This window comes from Cebus imitator, unplaced genomic scaffold, assembly GCF_001604975.1.
Source record: "Cebus imitator isolate Cc_AM_T3 unplaced genomic scaffold, Cebus_imitator-1.0 Scaffold8, whole genome shotgun sequence".
In the NCBI taxonomy this organism is placed as follows: Eukaryota; Metazoa; Chordata; class Mammalia; order Primates; family Cebidae; genus Cebus; species Cebus imitator.
Window position 1 is genome coordinate 10,496,072 of NW_016107323.1, and position 9,252 is coordinate 10,505,323.

General features: G+C 51.1%; 1 protein-coding gene and 1 pseudogene across 5 annotated transcripts in view; one reads left to right on the top strand and one right to left on the bottom strand.

Moving 5' to 3' along the window:
- Nucleotides 1-912: 912 nt before the first annotated feature.
- On the bottom strand, nucleotides 913-2,789 carry LOC108314454 (annotated as a pseudogene). The gene has a single exon (XR_001829482.2). The product of XR_001829482.2 is annotated as an actin, cytoplasmic 3-like (transcript).
- Nucleotides 2,790-5,424: 2,635 nt separating this feature from the next.
- Nucleotides 5,425-9,252, top strand: part of SDSL (serine dehydratase like) — a 22,099-nt gene continuing 18,271 nt past the window's right edge. Inside the window, exon 1 of one of the 4 annotated variants that reach the window (XM_017543361.1) lies at nucleotides 5,425-5,645. The gene's annotated coding sequence lies outside the window, so the exon portion shown is untranslated. Of the gene's footprint in view, nucleotides 6,044-8,917; nucleotides 8,942-9,252 lie in introns of those variants that run through there. The other 3 variants (XM_037743832.1, XM_017543371.2, XM_017543377.2) reach the window with 3 other exon arrangements.

Sequence of the window (9,252 nt, forward strand, 5' to 3'; positions counted from 1 at the left end):
CAGGCAGTTGTTTGCGTTCTGTGACACAATGACGCCCTGGTACTTCAAACACTCACGTGCCATCTTTGCAACTTTTGACATATTGTCCTGTGTCACCTCGTTTATAATAGTAATAAAAAGCAGTAGCAGCCAGGCGCGGTGGCTCACGCCTGCAATCCCACCACTCTGGGAGGCTGAGGCGGGCATTCACTTGAGGTCAGGACTTCGAGAGCAGCCTGGCCAACATGGTGAAACCCCGTCTTTACTAAAAATACAAAAATTAGCCGGGCGTGGTGGTGAGCTCCTGCAATCCCAGCTACTCAGGAGGCTGAGGCAGGAGAATCCCTTGAACCCATGAGGTGGAGGTTGCAGTGAGCCAAGATTGTGCCACTGCACTCCAGCCTGGGTGACAGAGTGAGTGAGACTCTGTCTCAAAAAATCAAAACAAAATAAAACAGAAGCAGCAGCAGCAAACACAGAGCACTCACTACTGTTCTCACGTGGTACCTGCGTTAGCTCATTCACTCCTCACATCGACTGCTAGAGAAGCAGCATTTTATCCCCATCTTACATTTGAGGGAAAAGGGCACAGAGAGGTTAAGTGACTTACTCAAGATCACACAGTCAGAAAGTGGCAGAGCAAGTATTTGTATCAGATCTTGGCTGCCGGGTCTTAGTTTTAACTACTAGTCATGCTGTGTGTTCATGCCAGAAACTACTACTATTATTATTATTACTACTAAAAATATATATATATATATATTCTAAAGACAGAGTTTTGCTCTTGTTGCCCAGGCTGGAGTGCAATGGCATGACCTAGGTTCACTGCAAACTCTGCCTCCCCGGTTCAAGTGATTCTCCTGCCTCAGCCTCTTGAGTAGGCGGTATTACAGGTGCTCACCACTATGCCCAGCTAATTTTTTTTTTTTTATGGCAGCACTTTTATTTTTCCTTAACACAATGATGTGTTGCTGGGACCTCATGTTCTCACATAACAGTAGAAAACCAAAATTTGTTGCCATCTCTTTAAAGAATCGAGAGTTGCGTACAAAAAAACCTTACATAAGTGAAAAGGATGAATACATTTACGGGTGTAAATGCAAACTGCTTCCAACTCAAGGCAAGTAACAGGCCACGGTGCTCTGGCAGGAAAACATCAGCTAAGAAAGGAAACTGGGTCCTGTGGCTTGGACTTTCCAGCCTGGCAAGGGCTGCCAGTCTCTAGAGCAATCCCGGCACACTCAGCCCTGACACGTGAATACCCTGCACAGACAGGAGCCTGCTGGCCACGCAGACTCGCCAAGCCAGCCTTGTCTGCCATAAGCACGTTCTTACCTCAGCCACAAAGTGACCAAGCCACATGTACTAAGGGTTGAAGTCAAAGATATGTACAGGGTATTAAGCAAATACCAAGGGGAACAGTTAACTTGAATACAAGGTCAAAATCAGCAACAAGTTCTACAATCCCGTGCTGATATCAGATACAAGCTTCAAGGACAAGTATTTTTCGAAGGCTTATTCTAGTTTCGTGAGGCTAGCATGAGGTGTATGCATTTGCCAGGGGCAAATTTATACTTCTGAATTAACCCATGCAGCAAATGCTACGCATCTGCTCGCAGTCCATTTAGAAGCATTTGTGGTAGACGATGGAGGGGCCAGACTCGTTGTACTCCTGCTTGCTAATCCACATCTGCTGGCAGGTGGACAGTGAGGCCAGGATGGAGCCACCGATCCACAGAGAGTACGTAACGCTCTGGGGGAATGATGACCTTGATCTTCACGGTGCTGGGTGCCAGGGTAGTGATCTCCTTCTGCATCCTGTCGGCAATGCCTGGGTACATTGTGGTGCTGCCGGACAGTACCGTGTTTGTGTACAGATCTTTGTGGATGTCCACGTCATACTTCATGATGGAGTTAAAGGTGGTCTCATGGATGCCATGAGAGTCAATGCCGAGGAAGGAAGGCTGGAACAGCACCTCCGGACACCGGAACCGCTCGTTACCAGTGGTGATGACCTGGCCGCCGCACAGCTCATAGCTCTTCTTCAGAGAGGAGGAGGAAGTGGCTGTGGCCACCTCCTGCTCGAAGTCCAGGACGACATAGCACAGCTTCTCCTTGATGTCGCACACGATCTCCCGCTCCGCCATGGTGGTGAAACTGTAGCCATGCTCGGCGAGGATCTTCATGAGGTAGTTGGTCAGGTCCCGGCCAGCCAGGTCCAGACACAGGATAGCGTGGAGAAGGGCATAGCCCTCGTAGATGGGCACCGTGTGGGTGACCCCATCTCCAGAGTCCATGACAATGCCAGTGGTGCACCCAGAGGCATAGACGGACAGCACAGCCTGGATAGCCACGTACATGGCCAGGGTGCTGAAGGTCTCAAACACGATCTGAGTCATGCTCTCTCTGTTGGCCTTGGGGTTCAGGGGGGCCTTGGTCAGCAGCACGGGGTGCTCCTCCAGGGCCACACACAGCTTGTTGTAGAAGGTGTGGTGCCAGATTTTCTCCATGTCATCCCAGTTGGTGACGATGCAGTGCTCGATGGGGTACTTCAGGGTCAGGATGCCACGCTTGCTCTGGGCCTCATCGCCCACGTACGAGTCCTTCTGACCCATGCCGACCATCACACCCTGGTGCCGAGGGCGCCCAACAATGGAGGGAAACACGGCTCAGGGGGTGTCGTCCCCAGCAAAGCCAGCTTTGCACATGCTGGAACTATTGTTGATCACGAGCGCAGCAATTTCTTCTTCCACTGAGACAGGCGGAGGAGTGGGGCCGCAGAGAACGCGGTACGCGAGCTGGTGGCGGCGACTGAGCGCGCAGCTAATTTTTTGTATTTTTAGTAGAAATGGGGTTTCACCACATTGGCCAGGCTGGTCTCAAACTCCTGACCTCAGGTGATCCACCCTCCTTGGCATCCCGAAGTGCTGGGATTACAGGTGTGAGCCACTGGGCCTGGCCAATTTATATATATATATATATATATATATATATATATATATATATATTCCTTTTCAAATATATATATATATAATTTATATATATATTCTCTTTCTCTTTCTCTATGTATATATACATAGATATATTTTTAGATGGAATCTTGCCCCGTCGCCCAGGCTGGACTGCAGTGGTGTGATCTCAGCTCTCTGCAACCTCCGCCTCCTGGGTTCAAGCAATTCTCCTGCCTCAGCCTCCCGAGTAGCTGAAATTACAGGCCTGCACCTCCATGCCTGGCAAATTTTTTGTCTCTTTAGTAGAGACAGGGTTTCACCATGTTGGCCAGGCTGGTCTCGAACTCCTGACCTCATGATCCATCTGCCTTGGTCTCCCAAAGAGCTGGGATGACAGATATAAGCCTGGCCAATTAATGTATCTTTTTAAAGAGGCTCCATTTTTAAACTTTAATACCAACCTTAGCTTCTTCCTAAGCCATCATATCAATGAAACAATGGATCTGATATTTTACATACACATATACATACATATGTATACACACAGACATATATATCTACATACATATACATATCTTTCCTAGTGCACACAGAAATAAATCACAAACTATTAAAAAACCTTTGGGGGCTAGGCACAGTGGCTCTTGCCTATAATCCCAGCACTTTGGGAGGCCAAGGCAGGAGGATTGCTTGAGGCCAGGAGTTCAAGATCAGCTTGGGCAGCACAGTGAGACGTCGTTTCTAAAACAAACGACGAACGGTGTCGGATACGCTGGGCAGCACCACGCGCTGGTATATGGCAGACACACACTCGATGCAGCTAGTCTGCTTCTTGTCAAAGCCTGAGCTGTGTACTGAGTTTCTACTACTTCGAGAAGCCGTCCCTGGTCTCGCCCCACCCCCAGCTACCCTATGGGGACTCCCTCTATCATCTTAGGAGGTGTTAGAGTTGCCACCGAGTTTGGGTGTCTTCCTCTCCGCTCCACGCTGGAGGCCACCTCAAGGCACAAACTGGATTTTACCACCTCTGTGTCCCAGTGCCCAGTCCAGGCCAAGGCACCCGACCAGGAGGGGTGTGTGTCTGAGGACGGGTATAAAATGCCAGAGTCCACATGAAGGATCACAGCCAAGCAGCTCCATCTAACCCCAAGTGGCTGGGAGTTAATCATCAAACCTGGGGAGATCACAAACAGCCCAAGAAGGATGTACATCTGTGCCGCCTGGTCTTCCTGCACCCACCTTCCACATAGGGAAACTGAGGCCCAGAGATGGGCATGATCTGCTTCGGTTCACACAGTGAGATGGTGCAGACACAAGACATGAATTTGACCATGTTATCCCCCCGCCTAAAGCCTTCTGTGGCTCCCTAGTGCCCCTGGGTAAGGTCCAAACTCTGGATTGGTACAAGCATCCCTGTGGACTCTGATCTCTGCTGGTGTCTCCAGCCCCAACCCCACTTGCTTCCTCACCCTTGCCTTCTCCTTCCCAGCCCCACTGGATACTTCCCCGACCCTGGAACACACCATGTTTTTCATTTCCAGACCTTTGTCCTCCCTGTGCTTGACTCCTGGCTTCACTCAGACTTCCCCTCCTCCAGGAAGCCTTCCCAGCTCCCTAGGGCCAGGTGGGGTGCCTGCACTGGATTACAAAGCCCTGCCCGCTCCTCAGCTGCCAACATCTGATAGCACTGCTAATAATTGCTCTCTAATGGCCCCTGAGTGCTTTGAGAAGGCAGGGGACATGCTATCTTGTTTGAGGCCAAAAGTCCAGGGATTGGCACATAGTAGGTGTCTAATATTTATTGAATGAATGGTCATTCATTTGAGTAGTAAATAATTTCGTGGGTTCTCATGTTGGGTGTAAAAGATCAGAGATGCAGAGGTGCTTCAGACAAAAATATACCTTTCCCACATGACGAATAATAATTGTTTTATTGGCCGGGTGCCAAGATTATGCCAGTAATCCCAGCACTTTGGGAGGCCGACGCGGTGGATCACCTGAGATCAGGAGTTTGAGACCAGCCTGGGCAACATGGCGAAACTCCGTCTCTACTAAAAATACAAAAATTAGCTGGGCATGGTGGCAGGTGCCTGTAATCCCAGCTACTTGGGAGGCTGAGGTGGGAGAATTGCTTAAATCTAGGAGACAGAGGCTGCAGTGAGCCAAGACCGTGCCACTGCAACCCAGCCTGGGCGATGATTGAAACTCCATCTAAAAACAATATTGTTTCTTTGTCCGTGTTTTCCCATCTCAGATGTAAGCAACCCCAAGAGGGGTTCAGCGGAAGTGGATGGCATCTGGGACAATCACTAGACCTAAAATGAGAGGATATGGAGATGCCTGCATCATGGAAGAGATGGCCAGGGCCTGGGGGGAAGGCTCTCTGCCCCTTGCTGGCTGGGTAGCCTTGGCCAGGTAAGTTCCCTTCTCTGAGCTTCAGTTTGCTCATCTGTCAAATGAGGCAGGGTGGTCTACGAGTCATATAGGCAGTGCATGAGTCACAGGCAGTTCAGGGGAAGGCAGCGAGGCTTGCTCTCATCCCCTCTCCTCCTCCGTCTTCACCCGGAGCCTTAGGATCTGGAGCTGTGTCTTTAACAAGGGAGGAGGGGCCAAGGTTGCAGGAAGCTGACCAAAGCTGGGCAGGGCTGTTTCCCCCCCCTCAGGCTGGAGGGCAGCAACTGCGGCCGCGCTGGTCTGGGACAGTCTGGCAGAGAGGTGAGGGGCCTGGGGCCAGCTGGGGCCTCTGGGGCTCAGCGTGTGCGTGAATGAGAGACTGTTGGAGTTTGGGAGGCTTTGGGCAAAGTCCAAGCTGAGCAGGTGGAAGGGAGAGGGGCTGAGCGTGGTCTAGGCCTTCCCAGGAATGTCGATTCAATTCAGGGTGCCCTGCAGAAGAAGGCACGGTGCTGGGGACCCTGAGGGGCGAGAGTGGGTTCTGCTGCCAGAGGGGCAGGGCTGGGCATTCTGCCAGCCAAGGGGCTGGCCTGAGTTGTCCCAGCCCTGGCACCAGGGATTGGGCTGTGGAGTGCCACCCAGGTGGCCTCTGGGGAAATACTTTGGGGACAAGGGAGGTGGACAGCATTGGTGGGCCTTACCTCAACTCAGAGATGTGACAGGTAAGGCCCAGTGACAAAAGTGACTTGGCCAAGGTTGGCATGACTGGGACCTGAGCCTAAGCCCCATGCCTCCCCTTGGGTTATTCCACAGCAGGGAGAACCCAGGTCCCCCATTTCAGCCCCAGTGGCTGCCATACTGGACAAGAGCTGTGTGTCCCTGGGTCAAGACAGCTCAGCCCCAGACCTGAGGTGCCTGATGGGGTCTGGGGTTGATAAGGCTGTTGGCAGCTTGGGGCTTTTTCATTTAACTGATGCCCACTGTCCTCTTGCGAGTCAGTATAACCAAGAGAGCTGGGGAAGCCTGGAAACTGAGCCAGGAGCATTTGGTTCCTAAGGACAATTGGCAATAAATATTAAATGCCTACAGCTTTCATAAGAGCAATGATAACGCTAATATATTGGAGAAGTATAGCATCGTGGTTAATAGCACGGATGCCGAAGACACTGCCTGGCTGTGAATTCTGGCTATGCTGTTTCTAACTGTGTGACCTTGGATAAGTTACTTAATCTCTCTGGGCCTCAGGTTCACTGTCTACAAAATGGAGTCAATGGCGAGTTAATGGCTCACCTGTTGTGGGCCAACAGGTGACTCATACCTGCTATCCCAGTGCTTTGGAAGGTGGAGACAAGAAACTGACCTGAGGCCAGGAGTAAAAGACCAGCCTGGACAACTCAGCAAAACTGGGTCTCTACAAAAATGTAAACATCAGCCAGATGCAGTGGTGCATGTTTATAGTTCCAGCTACTCAGGAGGCTGAGGTGGGAGGATTGCTTGAGCCTGGGAGTTCAAGGTTACAGTGAGCCACGATCGCACTGCTGCACTCCAGCCCAGGCGAGAGAGTGAGACCCTGTCTCTTAAAAAACCACCAAAAAACAAGAAAGAGGAAGGATTATGGAGAAGGGGAGTTCATTCTGACAATTCCAGGGTCCCCAGGGGCAAAATCTGAGGATTTTACAAGAAAGGAAGAGGGACCCAATCTCAAGTGGACACACACATCAGATCGACCCCTGCCCTCCACCCAGCGGGGGTGCCCTTACTAGGCAGCCTCACTGAATCCTCACATGGCACAGTCCTGCCATGCATATGCTCTTCTTGCAGTTTGTTGTGTGTTTGGTGAGACAGAGTCTCGCTCTGTCGCCCAGGCTGGAGCGCAGTGGCGTGATCTCGGCTCACTGCAACCTCTGCCTCCTGGGTTCAAGCAATTCCTCTGCCTCAGCCTCCCGAGTCGCTGGGACTACAGTAGTGCTTGGCACCATGTCCAGCTAATTTTTTGTTTTTTAGTAGAGACAGAGTTTTTCACCATGTTGGCCAGGATGGTCTCGATCTCCTGAACTCGTGATCCACAGCCTCGGCCTCCCAAAGTGCTGGGATTACAGGTGTGAGCCACTGTGCCTGGCCAGTTTGTTCTCATTTTTCAGGTCTTAGTTTTAATGGTCACCTCCTCTAAAAGGCCTTTCCTGACCTCCATACCCAAAGCAGGTCCCCTTGTTCTTCTCTTTAGTACTCCCTATGTGCGTGTTTCCCTCTTAGCAGTTTTCAACATTTCTGATTATTTTGTTTGTCTATGCAGTTATTTGTTAAGTGTCCATCTCCTCATCAGACTATAAGTCAGCTCCAAGGTAGATGTCTATTTTGTCCACAGCAGCATCTCCTGTTGCTAGGTCAGGACCTGCATCTTGTAAGTGCCTGGTAAACATGCTAAAGTAAGGGTGAGCAGGTCAGCATGCTCAAAGCATGACACAAGGTACCAGTGAGATAACGTCTTCAGAGGACTCAGCCAACGACTGACACGTATTAGGCACTCAACAAATGATAGATGTTATTCTTTTTTTTTTTTTAAAGACAGAGTCTCACTTTGTCGCCCAGGCTGTAGTGGTGCTATCTCGGCTCACTGCAACCTCTGCCTCCCAGATTCAAGTGGTTCTCCCGCCTCAGCCTCCCAAGTAGCTGGGACTACAGGCATGTACCGCCATGCCCGGCTAATTTTTGTATTTTTAGTAGAGACGAGGTTTCACCATGTTGGCCAGGCTGGTCTCAAATTCCTGGCCTCAAGGGATCCGCCCGTCTCAGCCTCCCAAAATGCTGGGATTACAGGCATGAGCCACCACACGTGGCTGATGTTATTCTTATTAATTTATACCATAACCTATGAGTTGGGGACTGTTTTTATCCCCATTTCACAGAAGGGGAAACAGGCACAGAGAGGTTGTGACACTTACTTGGGTCACACAGCCAGGAAGTCAGAGCTGGTTTTTAACGTTTGTTCTGATCAACCCCAAAGCCTGTGCTCTTGGAGTCCAGGGTTGAGCTGAGGCCCAGGCTGGGGTATGCCACATTTGGGGATCAGTGATGACCCAAGATGAGAGGTGTCTTGGATGAGACTGGGAAGAGTTTGCTCAGGCTGTGCCCTGCCTGAGGGGGCCCTGAGGATTCCCACGGCTTTCTGACAAGGGTGCGGGATCAAACTCAGGGCCAAGAGACCTCGATCTCTGATCTTGGAACCCCAGCCATGACTTAAAGTTGGACAAGAAGTTTAGGTTTCTGAGTGGGCAGGGGAGGTTGGAGCGCTCCCCCTAGCGGCCAATAATGGAATGGTGGAACCAGCCCAATGCTTTTCTGCCTGGGAGAAGAGGGACTGGCTGTATGTTCCTTTTTTTTCTGCTGTTTTTACTCCCTCTCATTTCCTCCCTCTCTTCTTTCCGTCCTTACCCACTGGTCCATTCACTCACAACTCCTTGGCTTAAAACCTCCCAATGCGCTGAGCGCGGTGGCTCATCCCTGTTGTCCCAGCACTTTGGGAGGCCAACGTGGGCAGATCACTTCAGCTCAGGAGTTTGAGACCAGCCTGGCCAACATGATGAAACCCCGACTCTACAGAAAATACAAAAATTAACCAGGTATGGTGACGTGCACCTGTGGTCCCAGCTACTTGGGAGACTGAGGCAGAAGAATCGCTTGAACCCGGCGGCAGAGGTTGCAGTGAGCCGAGATTGCACCACTGCACTCCAGCCTGGGCGACAGAGCAAGACTCGGTCCCAAACACCACCACCATCGCCCCCTCCTCCCCCTCCCCCTCCCCCTCCTCCTCCTCCTCATGGCTTTGCATTGTGAGTAGAATTTGAATAACTTCCAAACATTTCTCTGTGGATGGGAAACCCCTGGCGGCACCCTTGCCCACCTCTCCGCCCTCACCTCCTCCCTTCCCCCC